The 21,107-nt window shown below is 44.0% G+C and overlaps 1 pseudogene; it reads right to left on the reverse strand.

Annotated features, from left to right (window-relative positions):
- Window positions 1–21,107, reverse strand: part of LOC122926133 — a 91,717-nt pseudogene that overhangs the window by 63,230 nt on the left and 7,380 nt on the right.

Raw genomic sequence — 21,107 nt, forward strand, 5'->3', positions numbered from 1 at the left:
CAATTGGCTGGCAACAGCTGAAACACCAGATTTAGGGTACTGCTATTTTGGCAATTGTATTTCACTCCTCAATAAAATAGCAAGCACAGCCAAGCCCCTGATGTAAGATATAGCCAAAAAATAACCACACTATTGATGGTTAAATGCACTTGGTGACAGCTTGCCCCTGATGTGGGATATAGCCAAAAAATAACCACACTATTGATGGTTAAATGCACTTGGTGACAGCTTGCCGCTGATGTAGGATATAGCCAAAAAATAACCACACTATTGATAGTTAAATGCACTTGGTGACAGCTTGCCCCATATGTAGGATATAGCCAAAAAACAACCACACTATTGAGGGTTAAATCCACTTGGTGACAGCTTGCCCCATATGTAGTATATAGCCAAAAAATAACCACACTATTGATGGTTAAATGCACTTGGTGACAGCTTGAACCTGATGTAGGATATAGCCAAAAAATAACCACACTATTGATGGTTAAATGCACTTGGTGACAGCTTGCCCCTGATGTGGGATATAGCCAAAAAATAACCACACTATTGATGGTTAAATGCACTTGGTGACAGCTTGCCGCTGATGTAGGATATAGCCAAAAAAATAACCACACTATTGATAGTTAAATGCACTTGGTGACAGCTTGCCCCATATGTAGGATATAGCCAAAAAATAACCACACTATTGATGGTTAAATGCACTTGGTGACAGCTTGCCCCTGATGTGGGATATAGCCAAAAAATAACCACACTATTGATGGTTAAATGCACTTGGTGACAGCTTGCCGCTGATGCAGGATATAGCCAAAAAATAACCACACTATTGATGGTTAAATGCACTTGGTGACAGCTTGCCCCATATGTAGGATATAGCCAAAAAACAACCTCACTATTGAGGGTTAAATCCACTTGGTGACAGCTTGCCCCATATGTAGTATATAGCCAAAAAATAACCACACTATTTATGGTTAAATGCACTTGGTGACAGCTTGAACCTGATGTAGGATATAGCCAAAAAATAACCACACTATTGATGGTTAAATGCACTTGGTGACAGCTTGAACCTGATGTAGGATATAGCCAAAAAATAACCACACTATTGATGGTTAAATGCACTTGGTGACAGCTTGCCCCATATATTGGATATAGCCAAAAAATAACCACACTATTGATGGTTAAATGCACTTGGTGACAGCTTGCCCCATATGTAGGATATAGCCAAAAAACAACCACACTATTGAGGGTTAAATGCACTTGGTGACAGCTTGCCCCATATGTAGTATATAGCCAAAAAATAACCACACTATTGATGGTTAAATGCACTTGGTGACAGCTTGACCCTGATGTAGGATATAGCCAAAAAATAACCACACTATTGATGGTTAAATGTACTTGGTGGCAGCTTGTGCTGGCGCACCACAAGACACAAAATGGCCGCCAATCACCCCAGAAAAAAGTGAATGAAAAACGCTCTGGGCAGCCTAAAAACAGTGAGCAATTAAATAGCAGCAGTTCAATGATACACAGCTGTAGATCGATCACTGAATTAAGTCTTTTGGAGGAGTTAATCACTGCCTAATCTCTCTCTACACTGATCAGAGCAGAGTGGCGTGCGGCGCTACGTGACTCCAGCTTAAATAGAGGCTGGGTCACATGCTGCACTGGCCAATCACAGCCATGCCAATAGTAGGCATGGCTGTGATGGCCTCTTGGGGCAAGTAGTATGACGCTTGTTGATTGGATGCTTTGCAGCCTTTCAAAAAGCGCCAAGAAAGCTACGAACACCGAACCAGAACCCAGACTTTTACTAAAATGTTCGGGTTCGGGTACGTGTCACGGACACCCCAAAATTCGGTAAGAACCCAAACTATACAGTTCGGGTTCGCTCATCCCTAATCACTGACTGTAAAAACTTCAAACTGAACCTCAAGCAACTTGTGCCTCTCCACTCATCTGAGGCTCTGGGACCTTGATTTCCAAACGAGATGCATCATTTACTTTAATCTGAAAATAGAACTTTGGACCACTGCGCAACATTCCAACCCTTTTTATCCTTAGCTCGGATAAGATGCTTCTGATGTTGTTTTTGGGTCATAAGTGGCTTGACACAAGAAATGCGACAGTTGTAGCCCAAGTCTCAGATATGTCTGTGTGCGATGGCTCTTGCAGCAATTACCCCAGCCTCTCCTACATTCTGGCCGTTTCTTGACAATTGTAACAGTGGCTGCTGTACGCCACTGTCCCCCTGCTTACTGCCGAGGTCCCGGGCGCCGTGTTCAGTGCTTCCCCATTCACCGCTGCAGTCCTAGGCTCTGTCCTTGCAAGTACTGTTTGTTCTGGGATCCGCTCCACAGTTTCCTTTCAGCCCTGGCCCAGAATGCTTGCTGCTTGTTCCCAGTAGCATCTCCTTAAGGGCCGGCGCACATCACTTTGTGTGCTTTATGGGTTAGATAATGTGACCTCGCTGACCAATCCTAGCCCTCCTGCACATATATAAGTGGCTCAGCCCCTTCCCAGATGCCTGAGTGTCAAGGTTCTAGTGTCCTGCAAAGGTTGCTGATATGTCTGCTTGTGTTCCTGTTTACCTGACCGGTGCTTGTGTACATGGACTCTGCTACCTGCTTGATCCCCTGCCTGCTTGCCTTGACTCTCCTGTTGCCGATCCGAATTGCCTGACCTGTACCTGTACCTGTGCCGCCTTCCCTTACCTATTGCTTGTTTGACTTTGCCTCATCCTTCAGTGCAGCACTGTTGCTCTTAGTCATGACTCAGGGTGCTGAATACGTCGGTACCTCTGGTACCTTGCTCTAGTACCTACTGGTCCGTCTGGACTAGCTGCCTCGTGTGCCAATCCTCCTCAAGAGGTAGAGACCTGGTGTTTCCCTTGGGAAAGCCTATACCCACCATCAGGGGTACTGTGAAGAACGAGGGGTTCACTTAGACAACACCCTTAATGGAGGTAGGACACATGGCACAATTATTTCTATATTTATTTCTATATTTGACTAGTGGACAGCGTATATTACACTAAGAGTGATAATTTTCCTTAATATAATTAATCTGATGTAACAGTGGCTGCTGTACACCACTGTCCCCCTGCTTACTGCCGAGGTCCCGGACGCCGTGATGTAGCCAATATACTGTATGTATCCACAATGTCCACATTCGAATATCATCCCTGGCAAACAGGGTTCGCTGGTGGAACGCAAATCCGGGCCACTTACGCACACATGACATCCTCTTGGAACACATCCTGGCGTCCCGGATGTCACGTGAGGCTCGATCACATGACCGGAATGATTTCCGGCCTACACACTCTAAAATCAAGGCGTGCACGCCTGCAAGCCGCACCTCCAGCGCCCTGCCGATTACCACATATGCCACACAGGTACTTAATCGTATTCCTGTATATCACATATTAGAGGAGGAGTCCGTTATGATCATGGAAAATACTATCGATTAGATACCAGAACCTGCTATTATCTTTAATCATGTACAAGTTGATTGCCATCAGCATATCTTTATTCTTAATCATGTGCATTATATTTCAATCAATTTTTGTTTACAATCATGTCTGCATTCACCTGCAATCATGTATATATGATATACCTCCTGACACATATCAGATTGTTCCTCTATGCACTGTATATAGTTTTTTCTTTTTTGTAATGTCTATATTATGCATCGATTCTTTTATTTGCTTTTTTATTTTTCTATGTTTTTCATACCGGTTGTCAATGACGATATATCCTATGTACTTGTTGTTCACAGATAAAATAATTTATAACCGCTGAGGAAGGTCTGTTTGAGACCGAAACGTCCGGTCAGCTTTGTCTATTTTCTGATTTCAGCATAAATTGGGCAACTGGAATATGAAAATAATGCATATGAATAAAAAAAACTCTTAACTGCAACAAAAACCTGAGTGCCTCAATTTCTACTACACTTCACCTGGTCCTGACCCTTTGGCTTTACACCTGGTACCTCTGAAGCTCAGTTTAGTTTGTGCCAAGTCATTTGTGGTTCTAAGTCCAGTAAGAAACAATACAGAGCTCAAATGAAAAGGAAGCATTTGGAATTCAGTATTGTATTCCATTTCCTATTTGTATACCCAATAAATGTCATTTCTATTATCCTAAACAAAAAAATCATGGATCTAGACTCACAAAGCAGAGTTTCGTGTTTTACTTACTTTTGCCTTCGATTTGAAAAAAGATTTAGCAAAAATGTGAGGCGGTAGATGGGAAGATAATATTCTTGGAGATTCCATCTTTTGGATTAGTTCTAGAGAGCCAACCGTTTCGTACCATGGTGATCTCTCATAGATAGGTACAGTATTACTTTTTTCACAATCACCTTTGTGTTTAATTAAATTCAAGATTTCAATCATCCAGTTAGTACCTGCAATAGTTAACACAAAACATTGTATAAATGTGCACATTTGGCCAGATAGATATTTCGGTAAAGGGTCACTGAGCTTTCAAAAAACTTTTGATATGCGTAGTGACATATCAAAGGTTGTGATTTGGGAGAGGGGTCTCAATGCTAAAACCCCACAGATAAATGAGGAGATAGGAGAAAGAACACTCTCTCTTCTCGCTGGAGGAGACAGACTCAATTGAAAGTTTATGAACCCATCTCGATTCCGTCTCCTGAGTGCATCTTTCTCCTCATTCTAGTGATTTGTGGGAGTGTTAGCACTTAGAATTCCATAGATAAAAACCTTAGATATGTTATATCAAAAGTTTTACGAACACTCAGTGATGCTTTAAAGGGACACTGACAGGCCCAATAAGCATATTTAGCTATATATATATATGACTGCACAGGTCTTCTAATGTGCATTAAAAACATATAAGTATACCCCCTGTCCACCTTATAAATACAGTAAACTCATGTTTTATAACCTGAAGTAATCGCTCTTCTTTCTGCCCAAGGGGCGACGTTTCAGTTTCACTTGCGCCCAGCCAGCCTCGCCCCAACCGCCGTTTTGAAGCGCCACCCAGCTCATCAATATTCACTTCGCTGGGTGGCTTCTGCTGTCCCTGACCTTCCGAGATCCGGCGCATGCCCAATAGAAAGCTATGGGATCTCGGAACGTCGGGGACAGCAGAAGCCGCCCAGCGAAGTGAATATTGATGAGCTGGGCGGCGCTTCAAAACGGTGGTTGGGGCGAGGCTGGCTGGGCGCAAGTGAAGCTGAAACTCCGTCCCTTGGGCAGAAAGAAGAGCGATTACTTCAGGTTATAAAACATGAGTTTACTGTATTTATAAGGTGGACAGGGGGTATACTTATATGATTTTAATACACATTAGAAGACCTGTGCAGTCATATATATATATATATATATCTAAATATGCTTATTGGGCCTGTCAGTGTCCCTTTAAGTTTTACAGTACTGTTAGGGTCAGTTCACACTGAAGTTTTTGGCAATTATTGTTGAGCATTTCCGCCTCAAACTCAGCCCCTAAAAAACGGCTCAAAACATCAATTTGTTTCAATGGGAAGGAGCACTTGTTCCACATGGAAGTTTTTTGCGCATATTCAGCATTTTTATTGGTGCATATTCCTTCCAAAAACCACAAATTGAAAGTGAGGTTTTGTAGTGAAGTAAACACCAGCTGGTTAAAAAAAAGTGTCATAAAAATGCATCAAAAACCATGCTGAAAAAAAGAGCAGTGCGAACATACCCTTAGGCCCCTATGACAGAAGCGAATTTTCTGCGCAGGTGCAATGTGTTACGTGAAAGCATAGCACCTGCACTAAATCCTGACCAATTCAATTCAATGGGTCTGTGTACATGAGATTTTTTTTTCACGCATCAGTTCTGCGTTGTTCTATTTTCAGCATTTTTCACGCTGCCTTGGCCCCATAGAAGTGAATGGGGCTTCAGTGAAAAATGCATTGCACCTGCGTGGAAAAAACTTAACGCAATTGCAGACAAAACTGACTGAACTTGTTGCGAGTTTCACTGAACGCTTCTGGAGCCAATCTGACACACTCGTGTGAAAAAGGCCCCAAATGTCCTGTCTGCCTGCTAGATACAGCTGTATTGCCGTCCTGAGGAAAATCTGAAGGACCTGTGATGACATCACAGGTCATGTGATCAGTAAAACAGGCAGTGGTTGAGAAGAACCTGCAATGATGTCACCATTATGTGACCAGCGCAGGAGAGGAGGTCAGTGAAGAGAAGAAGTCCCGGGGTAAGAAGCTGAGGTGATGTCTGCCACATGATATGATGTGAGGGAAGGATAGGCAGAGGAATGCTAGGAGTTGTGGTTATTTAACTGGGACTGCATGTTAGTGCTAAAGGGAGTGATGTTATTTACATGGAACTGTGTGTTGGAGGTGGCTGCGGAGAGGGTGATGTTATTTAAATGGGAATGTTTATTGATGGTGGCTATAGTAGGGACTGATGTTATTTACATGGGACAGAATGTTGGAGGGGGCTTTGGCAGGGTGATATTTACATGGGACTGTATGTTGAAGGCGGCTGTGGGAGGGGATGATGTTATTTACATCGGACTGTATGTTGGAGGCGGCTGTGTGAGAGAGTGATGTTATTTACATTCGACTGTATGTTGATGGCGGCTGTGGGAGGGAGTGATGCTATTTACAGGGGACTGTATGTTGAAGGCAAAGAACACTAATAGAAGTATATGTGGTTCAACAATAAATAACAAGCAAATCACACATCTATCATGATTATAGTATAACATTTTTATAAAACATGTATCACAGACATGATTGGCATACACAAATAAATTAAAAACGGTTAAAAACACCAACACAGTGGTGGTGACTAGTTTTGAGCGAGTACCAAAGTGCTTGTGTGCTCGAGTAGAACACTTCACGATGCTTGGGTGGAAGTCAATGGGAGAACCCCAGGCACCCCCTGCTCTGAAGAGGGTAGGGTGTCGGGACTCTAGTTCGGCTTAGGAGTTCGGCTCTGACTCCATATATAGCTATATCCATATAAGGAGTCAGTTCTTGTGGACACCCCAGTGTATTTAAATCTAATTTCTAAAACAATTCTGCCAGGATTCAAACTCCCAAGCTTGTACATTAGAGGCAAGAACCTTATCCACCCATCTATAAAGCTGAATTTAAAACTGTGACAGAAAAACCTCATAGTAGTTTCTGATTTAGTGAGTATTCCTATTCAGCAGAAAACTTATTTTAAATTTCTGTGCAGGTTAACATGTAGCTGTATAGTGTAGTGCTTAACGTCTTTGCCGCTAATGTGCAAGCTTGGGAGGTCAAATACCAGCAGAAACTTTTCTGAAATAGAGATTCAATTTATATATTTTATGTTTTTTAGTAATTGTGAAAAACGTATGGCACAAAATAAATGTGTAATTACTAAAAAAAGATATTTTTTATATATATATATATATATATATATATATAAACAACACAGATAGAGCAGCAGCATAGTCAGACTGTGTGAATAGGGCGCAACTCCTCAGGGAAGGCTGGCTTCTCCTCGACTGTAGATACGTCCAAAGAACGAGGCAGCACTCCAAATTCTCGTGAGGGGGTGATGACCCAAATTTATTTCCCAGGCAACGTTTCTGCCTACTTAATGAGGCCTTTTTCAAGCAATGCAATAGCATTAAAATTGGGTATATATACCCAAATGCCAAAAGTGCAAACAAATCACATGGTGCAAATTAAGTGGATAATTGAACACATAATGGATATAACGCATGATCACATGACATCAGAAGCATTATAAATATTCTCAGTACAAAAGTGCATAAATACATTAAAAACCAAATAACTCATACTGTGAAAGGTTCATACATACAGTGAATGCATATTATTCGTATCACATCTTTATAAAAATAGATTTGTAGACTTGTGTCTCAGTGCTAAAGTGCTCGTGCTGGTGACTAAGGGGTTAAATTTTTTTAGAATTTACAACTTAGAATATTGTTTGATTAAAATATCTTACCATTGGTGGTTCAGTGTGACCGCATGTATCTGGCGTCCCTGCATGTGCACTGCGCAGGCGCAGAGCCAGACAACCCGCCCCATCCTCCCCGGCACGAGCAGCTCAGCTCCGAACTCCTATCCACGTGATCTGGGACGTGATGACTGAGAACACGTCACTCGCATAAGAGGGGGAAGGAGCAGACAATGTGACTCTGCATCTGCAATACACATCAGGGGTGTGTCCGGTCACCGTGGTGACCAAGAATTGTTTATTTATTATACTTAGAAATAGGAAAAACAACATCAGTGGGACCATCTAGATCAACACCACAATGAAATCAGCGGGTTGAAGGATCAATCATAGTAGGCACAATATATTACAGAGAACTAGGGTGGCACGTATTATGACGCGGCGGCAACCATCACGGTAACTACGCGACACAGATAAGCTAAACTGTCAACCAACAGGACTGTATATTGGAGTAGGCTAGAGAGATGGTGTGATGTTATTTACATGGGACTATATGGTGGAGGGAGGGAAATAGTGTTATTTACATGGGACTATATATTGGAGGGGCTGAAGGGAGAGGAGTGGGAGTGATGTTATTTACATGGGACTGTATTTTGGAAGGGCAAGAGAGATGGTGTGATGGTATTTACATGGGACTGTATGGTGGAGGGAGGAATATAACTACAGGGGGCACTGCAGGGGACATTATAAATACTGGGGGCACTTCAGAGTGAGCATTATAACAGTAGGTGGCATTATAAATACTGGGGGCACTGTAGGGGTATTATAAATTCGGGGGTCATTATAGGCATTCTTATTACTATTGGGGGGCTCTATAGACGGGACTTATAGATATGCCTTATTTCTACTAAGAGCACTATGGGGGGCCTTATTACTACTGAAGGGTCTGTAGAGAGATTCTTTACCACTGGGGAAAGAATAGGGGGCCTTATTTCTACTAGGGACTCTGTGAGGGCATTATTAATGCTGGAAGGCTCTTCTACTAATGGAGGCATTCTTGGGGAGCGTTATCACGGTTGGGGGCACTGTAGGAGGCAGTATTACTAATGAGGGCATTCTAGAAGGGAATTACTATTAGTGGGACTATGAGGAGCACTATTACTATAGGGGACAGTCATTTATTTTTCTTCAGGATAGTATTTGGGGGTATTGGGGAACACAGCGAGCAGCAGGATGATACTGTGGGGACTCCAGGTTGGGGGATTATGATAGAAACGTGAGGAAGCTAAGACGTCTGTGTGTCACCCTCTGCAGAGACGAGGCGGCTGAGAGAAGTTGCCCGAACCGAATGGAGAAGATAATGACAGAGAAGATCTACATCATAGGGTACATCACCTGGGAGACACTGGATGTGTCAGGTATGTGCTTCTGTATAGCATGTACAGGAAAGTATGGGGGGAGGGTTGATTTAGAGAACTGGCCCATATCCATTGGGGCTTGGGCCCCAGATCTTTAGAGACCCTAGCAACGCCCCTGCCTCACAGATACTTTTGTGTGCTGGGCTGGCCTGTGTATTGTTGTTGATCACCTATACGATGGTTAGTGTTGATCGCAAATATTCGAATCATAAATTTTATTGCGAATATCGGCACTTCGAGAATTCGCGAAAATGTAGAATGTAGTGCTATATCTTCGTAATCGCGAATATTCTAGATTTTTTCATCAGAACCCTCCTGCTTCTTACTTGTGGGCCAATGAGAAGGCTGCAATATCTTTGTCTGAGCTTAGCAACATCTCTAGCAACCAACTGGAAAGTTGCCTACCCCTTACTATATAAGAATCTTCCTAGCAGCCATTTTCTGCAGTTTTTTGCAGTTCTAAGAGAGAGAGAGAGAGAGAGAGAGAGAGAGTGTATCATTGCTGTGCTCTGTGCTTTGCTGAGTCATCTGGATTCTTATTCAATTACATTAGATAGTTAGCTCATATATACAGGTGAAACTCAAAAAATTAGAATATCGTGCAAAGTTCATTTATTTCAGTAATGCAACTTAAAAGGTGAAACTAACATATGAGATAGACTTATTACATGCAAACCGAGATATATCAAGCCTTTATTTGTTATAATTTGAATGATTATGAAGGATTAAACCCCAAAGTCACAATTTTGAGGTAAGCTTTGCTCAGAAGGTATAGATTTATTAGCTGACACTTTATTAGTGTGACACTTTGAGCCTAGAATATTAAACCTTTTCACTAAATTCTAATTTTAAGCTGCATTAATGCAATTGCTTTTAATTTGCATTACTGAAATAAATGGACTTTTGCACGATATTCAAATTTTTCGAGTTTCACCTGTATATATAATACAGATAGTTAAAGGGAGATAGTCAGTGTAGGTCAGATAGTGTAGCTGATAGGTTCCAGTGCAGGGTGTTAGGTAGTGTGATAGGAATTACTGTACTGTGCATTTTCTCCAGTCTCAGGAAACTTCTAGCAGCTTGAAAAATGTAGCAAAAGTGAGCCACGCCTGTATTGCACGCGCAATCCGCGCATATTACTTTGCAGATTATTGCAATCAAGAAAATAATGACTGGCGATCATGAATTCTAGAATTTGCAAATTTATCACGAATATTAGATAAAAAATTTGCGAAATATCACGAAAATGATTATTTCCCATGCTGCTCTTCACTAATGATGGTTTAATTAAATTGAGCAAATCCCAAAAAATAAATGAGCATTAGCAAATGATTAAGGGCCAAGCCTCACAGTCAATTTCACATTAACAATCACAGGTAAAATGCTGTCCTAGTCTGTTTACTGTTGTACTTATCCCCTATGTGCTGGTTTAATTAAATTGAAGTCCCCCCCATAAAATACTATTTTAACAGTGTGAAGAAATAAATGAACATTAACAGACGATTAATAGTCAAGCCTCACAGAGGTAGATTGCTGCCTTACCGTATATATTGCTGTAGTAATCATGTATATATGCAGATTTAATTTTATAACAAGACACGGAGGCTCCTATTGCTTTAACCTTTCTTTACTTCTACCATAGCAGCAAAGAGAAAAAATGGTATACAAAACGGAAACCATAGTAACAGACTCCTCCCCCTTATCCCAGTATATCCTTCCTTGTCTGTCTGAGCTCTTCCTCTTTCTTTGCTGCTACCAGGCAGATAAGTACTCTCCAGCTCTGTGGCGTTGCTCAGGGTCTGGTGTATTTGTATTTATATGTGCTTGGGTTAATGGGATTTTCACCTTCGTTCGGTTTCTATTAGATTCTTATTAGACTCTTATCGGAGATGCGTTTTCTCTCATGTATATATTTATTTATCTAGTGTACGTATATATATATATATATGTTTCTTCCTTCAGGTACCTTTTTTGGCCGTCTGCTTAGGCGCTTGCCCGTTTAACGTTTCTTGCGGCTTCTCCGCTTCCCCCCCCCCGCGTGTCAGTTCTCTGCCCTCTCATCCTTGTCCCTCGTTACCTCAGGCTGCGCCGCCATTGCGCGCGCTTTCTGTTCCTTCTTCCTCTCCTTCCCGCCCGAAGTCTCGCGAGTTCGAGATTTCGGGCGCTCTTTCCCTATTCGGCTGCTGCTGACGGCGAGATCTCGCGAGATTTCGCCATCTCTCTGCATTCCCCGCTCTGCACGCACCGGACATTCCACTCTGCTCAGCGCGTCTCCTGGCGTTATCTCCACTGCTCTTGATACTTGTAAGTTCGGTTTTATTCCGCTTTCTTTCCACTAGCTGGCTATGTTGGCTTCATGATTCCTTTTTTCTCTTTTTTCCTTTAGTGCTATTCTTGCTGCTCCGGTCGGGGTGACTAACCCCTGCCTTTGCTTCTTCACAATGTCTGTCAGAGAAAATTCTGTTGCCTCTGTGGCCCCTAGTGAAGCCCCCCAAGTAGATCAGGGTTCCCCTGCGCAGGATAGGAGGTCCGAGGTGATTCACCCGGACGACCATGAGGTGGCCCTACAAAGATCCATATCAAATGCCATTATAACCGCCATGGGTTCGATGTCATCTGCATTGACCCAGTCTATATCTCAGGCCCTTATGGCGTGCCCTACTACTACTGCCCAGGTTTTGGTCCCACCTCCAGGACCACCTCCTATTGTCTCCAGAACACCTCAGATTGATGGGCCATCCCCATCCCAAGACAACGCGCTTCGGTCGCGTAAACGAGCTTGTACCCGCCAGGCAGAGAAAACGCGGGCATGGAAGACTGCCAGGTCTCTACCTGAGCCAAGGTCAGACTCTGATAGGGAGTCAGAGGAGGAGACTCATGACTACGTCTATGAATTGACGGATGAGGTGGAGGACGATTTGGCGGATATTGCGGTGGATCCGCTTCTTAATGTAGACCCGCAAACCCCGTTATTACAGCAGGGGTCGGCAGAGGATCTCTTATTGGATCCGTCTGGGGAACCGTTGTTTAATCCCGAGGAGCTGCATCATCCCCGCTCCGCGGAATGGATGCCCGCCACACATGTGGCGCAATATATGGAGGCTCGCATACGCAATCCGCTTAGTAAGGAATCGCGTAATAAGTTGCGGGCGGAGTGCCCTCGTCCTTTAATTCCCCACAAAGTCTGCGAGACGCCATCAGTGGATCCGAAGATGGTCCAGTTTCTGGCGAAGACGGGGTTTAACCCCCGTAAAGGGCTGGACGCGGCCTTAAAGGCAGTCCAAGACAAGCTACTGGACATTACAGGTCCTTTAGCAAAAATTTTCGATTTGGCTGAGTCCGCTATCGCGGCAGGTAGCCAGGTAGACCCGATAGAGTTGAGAGGTTGGGCCCAGCGAGCCATATGCGTAGCGGGTAATACCAATACCTCGCTCGCCATTGAAAGGCGGAAGGCAATACTAATTAAGATCGAGCCAAAGCTCTCGAACTTGGCATTGACTGAGGCGGGCAAGGATGCCCAGGGGTTGCTATTTGGCGACTCTTTTATTAAAGAATTAGGGAAATATGTAGGAGCCTTCACGGCCCTTGATAAAGCCCAGACATCGATGCGTCGAGTCTTTCAAGGGCGTTTTTCCAACAGGGCCGGCAGTTCTAGGGGCCGACTGTCCGGCCGTGCCAATTTTCATGCCAGAGGTTCCGGCAGAGGCTCCTTTAATTATAGAGCATCCCTCCAGGATCAGAGACACCAGCCGTCCTTTTTTCCATCACGAGGCGCTCCCTTCAGGTCACGAGGTTTCAGAGGAAATCCAGGCTCCCGTCGACCATTCGGTAAGTTATGTTCTTCGTCCCCCTCCTTTTTTAGACCATTTAGTCGGAGGCAGACTCCGATTCTTTTCTCATGTGTGGTCAGGCATAACCTCAGACCAATGGGTCCTTTCTACTGTGCAGGGGTTCACAATAGATCTGATTGCCGATCCGAGCTCCATCCCAGCCCCCCCTACGATACCACTGTCCAATGCGGCACGGTCCCAATTTCAGAGGGAATTGTCAGACCTTCTGCAGAAGGGCGCGATCGAACGCGCACCGGAGAATCGAGGGGGTGTCATCAGCAGTATTTTCCTGGTGCAAAAGAAAGGGGGCCAAATGCGCCCGGTGATCAATTTGAAAGCCCTGAACAATTTTGTACAATACCGACATTTCAAGATGGAGGGCATCCATCTTTTGAGGGATCTGCTCCTTCCAGGCGATTGGTTGGCCAAGATAGATCTCCAAGACGCCTATCTCACGGTCCCAGTGTCTCCCTCTTCAAGAGACCTGCTGCGGTTCCTGTGGAACGGTCAGGCCTGGCGCTTCACCTGCCTTCCGTTCGGCCTGTCCTCCGCCCCCTGGTGCTTTACCAAGATCATGCGCCCTGTGGTGGCTTGGCTTCGCAGCAGAGGTGTTCGTCTGATCGTCTACCTGGACGATATCTTGATCATGGCCCAATCACAGGCTCTCTTGTTGAGGCACCTCCATTTGACGGTGTCGCTCGTTTCAAACTTAGGGTTCATTGTCAACCAGGAGAAATCCTGTTTGATCCCCTCCATATCCATAGAGTTCCTGGGGTTCCAGGTGAACTCGGAAGAATTGTCCCTCAGTCTTCCACTCTCGAAGATCAAGGCTATCCGCAAGGAGTTGAAGCATGCTCTACGCCTACCTCAGATGTCGTTACGGCACTTGGCAAGGATAATCGGACTTCTGGCCTCCTCAATACAGGCCATTTTCCCAGCCCCCCTCCATTATCGGGCGTTGCAGCGCCTCAAAATTGCTCACCTTCGGTCGGGGGCCTCTTACGCAGATTTGGTCTCATTGGATGCAGAGACAAGGGACGAGATGAGATGGTGGATCCACAACCTGTCAGTGTGGAATGGCAGAGTGATCGTGGGTCCCCAACCGGATCTGATCATAGAATCCGATGCGAGCCTGCACGGATGGGGAGCACATTGCAGTGGTGTGTCCACAGGCGGTCCATGGTCTCCAGAAGAATCCCACCTTCACATCAACGCCCTGGAACTCCTAGCAGGGTCGTTTGCCATTCGCAGTTTTGCCAATGGTGTGGTCAGCTCAGCCATCAGACTCCGCATGGACAACATATCTGCGGTCAGGTACGTCAATTGTATGGGTGGCACACGGTCGGTGGTTCTGACCCATTTGGCGAAGGATTTTTGGGAATTCTGTCTCGACAGGAACATCTCTGTGGTGGCCGAGTTCCTTCCAGGCCTTCACAACACTCTGGCGGACTGGAGTTCTCGATACATATCGGACTCCAGCGACTGGAAGTTAGACGAGACGGTTTTTTCTGCTATTTCTTCTCTATGGGGTCCCTTTGCAGTCGACCTATTTGCTTCCCGGTTGAATGCCCAACTACCCAGGTTTTTCAGCTGGAGGCCGGATCCCTTGGCGGAGGCAGTGGACGCTCTGCTTCAACATTGGGGAGGAGCGTGGATGTACGCATTCCCTCCCTTCGCGCTCATCCCACGGGTGCTCCTCCAGGTTCGTCAGCAGTTGGCGAACCTGGTTCTGATTGTTCCGTTTTGGAGAACCCAGTCCTGGTTCCCTCAAATCCTGGAACTTCTAGTGGACTTTCCGCTTCTCCTTCCCACTCAGGTGTCACTGCTCCGAGGACCTGCAGGAGAATTTCACCCACTCCTGCAGGACGGGTCGCTACGCCTCCTGGCTTGCAAGATATCGGGAGTCCAGAAGGAGGCGCTGGACTTTCAGGAAGGTTTCTATTGGACTGCGCTTGGGCGCCCGGGACGAGACGGGCTTATCGAGCCGCCTGGGGTTCTTGGTCTCGCTGGTGCGTCGACCGGACTCTGGATCCCGTTGCGGCCCCTGTCAATTCAATCTTAGCCTTTTTGTCCTCACTTTTCGAGGCAGGGAAGGCTTACCGCACCATCAATGTCTTTAGGTCAGCAATTTCCTCCAGACATAACGGTTTCGACGGCCGTCCAGCCGTCGAAAAGTGAGGACGGCCGTCAACACCCCCTGGTCTGTCGTTTGCTCAAAGGTTCACGTTTGGCCCGACCACCTCGGCCCAGCTTTTCGTCTACCTGGGATGTGTCGGATGTCTTGCAATTTCTAATCAGTTGGCCCTCAAATGATCTTTTGTCGTTACGTCAGTTATCGGCCAAATTGGTCACTTTATTCTGTTTAATCTCCTGTAAGAGGGTTTCGGATGTGCGTGCTTTGGATTGGGACGCTAGATCCTTCACCCCGGAGGGGGTCCACTTCAACATTTCCCGTCGCACGAAAACCAGTATCCGGTCGGTCTCTTACCCCCGTTTTCCGTCTTCACCACAACTATGTCCTGTAGCGTGCTTACGCGAGTATGAGGACAGAACCCGTCCACTGCGGTCTCTTTCTCTTCCCCACTTATTCATTTCGTTTCGCAGCCCGTTTGCTCCGGTTACCAGTGTTACGTTATCTCGCTGGGTCAAGTGGATTCTTTCCCTTTCCGGGATTGATACGTCTATCTTCACGGCACATTCGGTCCGCAGTGCCACAGCTACTTCCATGACGTTGTCTGGGGCTCGCTTGGAAGATGTTATGAAGTTGGCGGATTGGTCCAGATCTTCCACTTTCCGAGAGTTTTATTTCCGACCGGTCTCGCATGCTTTTGGTTCTGTAGTGGCTCAACTTTAAACAAGCAATAGGAGCCTCCGTGTCTTGTTATAAAATTATGGGATTTTACTAAAGTATGACGTAAAGTCATGATTTTATTAAAGACACGGAGGCGAGTATTGCCCTCCCTGGACCCACCCTTGGGGTTTGACGTAAGTATGTAATGTTGATTTACCCTATGGTCAGAATTTTGAAGTTATTACTGTTTTTCCAGTTAGTGGATCCTATGTTTCTAATGCACTGGATTTTGCTCTTAGAGGATTTTTTCTCTTTATTTCCTTTTTCCTAGGTTGAGAGGCTTACGAGTTCATGTTTTGGAGTTCCACAGTTCCGGTCGGAGGTCCAGTTGTGGCGGTCCAAGCCGACGAGTTCAAGGGTTTTTTTCGTTACCCGGTTGTTTCGGCGTCTGTTGTTCCGGTTGACCAGCGCTGGTTGAGACGCAAAGAAAGAGGAAGAGCTCAGACAGACAAGGAAGGATATACTGGGATAAGGGGGAGGAGTCTGTTACTATGGTTTCCGTTTTGTATACCATTTTTTCTCTTTGCTGCTATGGTAGAAGTAAAGAAAGGTTAAAGCAATACTCGCCTCCGTGTCTTTAATAAAATCATGACTTTACGTCATACTTTAGTAAAATCCCATAATTATATTGAACAAATCCCCAAAAATATATATAATTCCAACCGTGTGGAAACTGAATATATGGAAACTGACAATTGTGACCTGATTCTAAAAATCACAATAACACTCAAATATAGAATCTATTTCCACTTATACACAACACAAAAGGCTTTAGAACGTATAACTGCACCGCTGAACGTCAAATATATTTTACTTTTGCCATAAACCAAAAGGGGCCAAGCATGCATGTGGGACCTACACATCCTGAGTTTCATGGTCGCTGGTATGGCACCCAACAGGGGAGTTTAGTGTTAGGACCCGTCTTATAGAGATGCCTTGGCTCAAATAATTTTTTACAAAATGTATTTGCTAAGCAGCTCAATTTTTTTTGCATAGCCTTTGCAATACAATACAGTACTTTATTTGGTTTGTAGAGTGCTGTTGCATTATGTGTTGTTCTAAATATATTTTACTTTTGCCACTAATACAGTACACGCCACAAAAGGCTTTAGAACATATAACTGCACCGCTGAACGGCAAATATATATATTTTTTTTTCCGGCAAGCTCACACACATACCATGCCTAGCCCACGTGTTCAACCTAGTGGTTCAGTGGTTTCTCAAAACCTACCCCAATTTGCCTGAGCTACCGGTGAAGGTGCGCCACGTGTGTGCCCATTTCCGCAAGTGATTTAATTAAGCAATTCAAAGGTAAACAGCAGGAGCCGTGCAAAAAGACTTTGATGCACTCGCTGCTATAGAGCTTGTTTGAGGTGCCTGCATACTACTGTGTGCCTGTGAGTATAATATCAGGTGTGCTTACAACCGACAGTAGCAGTACTTCACTATCAGTGTGATTTTGGTATTCCATAGCAATCAGTGGAGGAAGAAAGATTTCTGTGGAGACTAATACTTTACCCATAAGTGCATAAATGGATACTCTGATTTCGTGTGGTTACCTTGAAATACGCGCAGTCTACTAAAACGCATTATGCTTATTAGGCTGCCCTTGCTCCTAATGTTTTAGAGGGTCAGCTCAGCAGCGGGCCCTCACCCATAATGTTTTTGAGGGTCACCAGCCTGCCCTCAACCATACTGTTTTAGATGGTCAGCTCAGCAGCAGACCCTCACCCCAAAATTTTTAGAGGGTCAGCTCGGCAGCAGGTCCTCGCCCACAATTTTTTTTAGAAGGTCAGCTCAGCAACACGCCCTCGCCCACAATTTTTTTTAGCTGGGCAGCTCAGAAGCAGGCCCTCACTCACAACATTTTTTAGATGGTCAGCTCAGTAGCAGGCTCTAGCCCACAAAATTGTTCTGTACTGAAATAGGCCACTAAACGCTTTTGCCACAAATAAGTGCACCGGTGAAGTGCGTATATTTTTTCTTTTTGTACTGAAATAGGCCACTAAATGCTTTTAAAAAGGAAGAAGAAAAACAGGCACTCACCATCTGGATTTTAAGTTAAAATGTACAGATATCTTTATTATACTTTTTCCCATAAAATAAAAATTAAAATATAGAGCTACTGCTACTTTTTATGAACACTGGTGGAGGTAGTTTCTCATCCCTGGACTGAAGATCACTATTTCATATATATATATATATATATATATATATATATATATATGTATAGCACTAAATAAAGAGATTGGGGCAGCACCGCTGTATATTGAGTATAGACGGAGTGCCAGCGGCTGAGAAGGTGATCCCCCATCAGATAATAAGCAGGAAAAGATTCCACGGTACCTCCAAAGTGTAAAATAAATTCAGGCTTTATTTACCAGACACGCAACGTTTTGATCCGCTCCCTGGGATCTTTCTCAAGCAGTTTGCCACTGCTTGAGAAAGATCCCAGGGAGCGGATGGAAAAGTTGTGTGTCTGGTAAATAAAGCCTGAATTTATTTTACGCTTTGGAGGTGCCGTGGAATCTTTTCCTGATATATATATATATATATATATATATAGTACTACAATTATGTATATTACCAATATGTATATACTCTTAGGGAAATATATCTAGGTATATAACCTAAAATCTTGTAAGTATTGTGCCTATATTCCCACCATGAATTATGAATGCTTGATAGCTGAGTACATAGTAAAAAGCTGAATACATATAGTTTAGAGCATAAAAGGTTGAGTAGATTCACTGTGAATTATGAGTGCTGAATAGCTGAGTGCATAGTTAAAAAACTGAATAAGAATAATATGTGCAAAAAACTAAGTATATACACCGTAAATTAGTAGTATTTGATAGCTGGGTACATAATTGAAATCTATTTGCTTATATTGTGCATAAGGCAAAGGCTGAATACATAGAATAAATACATACCGGTAAATAGTATATCCACAAATAATTAAAAAGGTTAAAAAAAGGTTAAAAAAAGTTTGTCCCAAAAAAAAACTGAAAAATGTCACTTGAATCCACCGTACGTGAGTACACCCTTCCCTTTGTTAAAAGAGGTAGGGTTGTAGTCTCTGTGTTATACAGTGTGAACCTTTGATATACCTTTCTATTTGTCAGTACTCATAGGTTGAGTATACAGTATATGCAATTAGGCTGACTAATTCGGCAGAGTAAATAGGTTGCTGTATTCCACAGGTTAGTATATAGTGGATAGTATGGTGAGTATATTAGTTGCTTAATCGTTCGTTATGTCTCTACTCACAAGAGAACTTTTGGTATGCAGGCTGGCGGCAGTCGCGTCCCATCCCGTCCTTGTTTCTCTGCGCAGCACTGCTGTTCTGTCCCCGATGGATTTGTGTAGTGGTTCCCGCTACACAGACGACGTCTCACGTTGTATAGCACCGATCATGTGATGTAGGCATAGGTCACGTGCTCTTTCTGTTCGTGGAGTGCCGTTTGTTCCTATTGTAATTCAATGGGAATATTGCCTTAATTTATTACAGTCTTGTAGTGCCGAACATTAGATTGAGTATACAGTATATAGAGGGACTCGTCCTGTATCCGCCACTGGCCTTTTATGCACTAAGCTATATGTATTCAGCTTTTTACTATGTACTCAGCTATCACGCATTCATAATTCATGGTGTGAATATAGGCACAATATTTTTGTGAGATTTTAGGTTATATATATAGATATATTCCCCTAAGAGTATATACATATTGGTAATATACATAATTGTAGTACTATATATATATTAGTAATAGTGATAGTGATCTTCAGTCCAGAGACGAGAAACTACCTCCACCAGTGTTCATAAAAAGTAGGAAAAAATGGGGGTAATAGCCAGCTCACCTCCGATGTCCTATGTAGCGGTGCGCGGGGCGGACTCAAGCCAGTCCTTGATGTAAATTCAGGTAAAAAAGGAAGCTCCAGCACCAAGCGTAGACACCTCAACAATCCCAATCTTTATTCATCAACATGTTCCATATCGATACAGCAATCAGTGGTACTGTCTCCCACTTAATCCCAGAGAATCAACGCGTTTCGAACAATAGTGTTCTTAGTCATGATCTGAGATGTTTGACATGTTCCAAGTTAAAATAGGGTCCAGCTCCAATCTCTCCGCCCCCCAGGAGGAGTTTTGAGAGGTAGGGTGGACACAAAGACAATTAGGCTCATGCGAGACACCTGCACAAACATCCTCACCCGTGACATAAATTATACATCCTAATAGTAACAAACATGTAGTATAAAATCATATTGTTTAACCTATCAATGTGAATGTATTATCACGGTGGCTGGTATTGGTTGAGGAACCCCCTGAACTATAGGGACATTACCTTTAGCGAGGACCACCAAATCCTCACACACCAACGAGCAGAGGAACATCTCTCCTTCTGCAGCATGGCAGTCCTGCACCATGGATGTCATATTTCTGGGCTTTAATTTTAACTAGTTGAGCCTGACTTTTTTGTAACCATATGACTGCAGTGTTTTCATCTTCTTACCTGCGGGTACATATGGTACATATTGTTTTTTCCTACATGTACTCATTTCCCCTGAGGAGTCGACACGACAGAAACGTGCCACGTCGGGAGGTCTGTAGAATTTGAATATTTTTAGTACTAGTGATCAGGTCCATAACTAGGGACAGGTATCCTGATGGGGTTGCCCTTTCCAGGGCGAGTGCGCTGTGTAGACAGGCAGTATGGGAGCAGCCCCCTTCCCCCAAGTATACGGTGAGATAGGGCACAGCATCATCTTCCCTGACTGCACGCCTACACAGGACTCCGTCATACCCAGGCACCACGTCTGCTAATCTGATCCTAGCTAACTGGTTGGTCAGGTAAGACTGCTTGCGTCTACACAGGCGCAGCAGTTTCATTACTTGCCTTTGCTTTACCAGCAGTGGGGTATCTATCATAGAACCCCCCTTTTTGTCTGTATGTCTGTAATGTTGATGCATCCTCTGGTGTATTGTATTTTATTGCATATCTTATAAAAGTTATATTTTAATAAGGATATTTCCCCACATCTTCTTCAGTGGGTCCGTGGCAAAAAAGGACAGTGGATGTGGACCCACTGTGCC

This window comes from Bufo gargarizans, chromosome 2 (assembly GCF_014858855.1).
Source record: "Bufo gargarizans isolate SCDJY-AF-19 chromosome 2, ASM1485885v1, whole genome shotgun sequence".
Taxonomy (NCBI): Eukaryota; Metazoa; Chordata; class Amphibia; order Anura; family Bufonidae; genus Bufo; species Bufo gargarizans.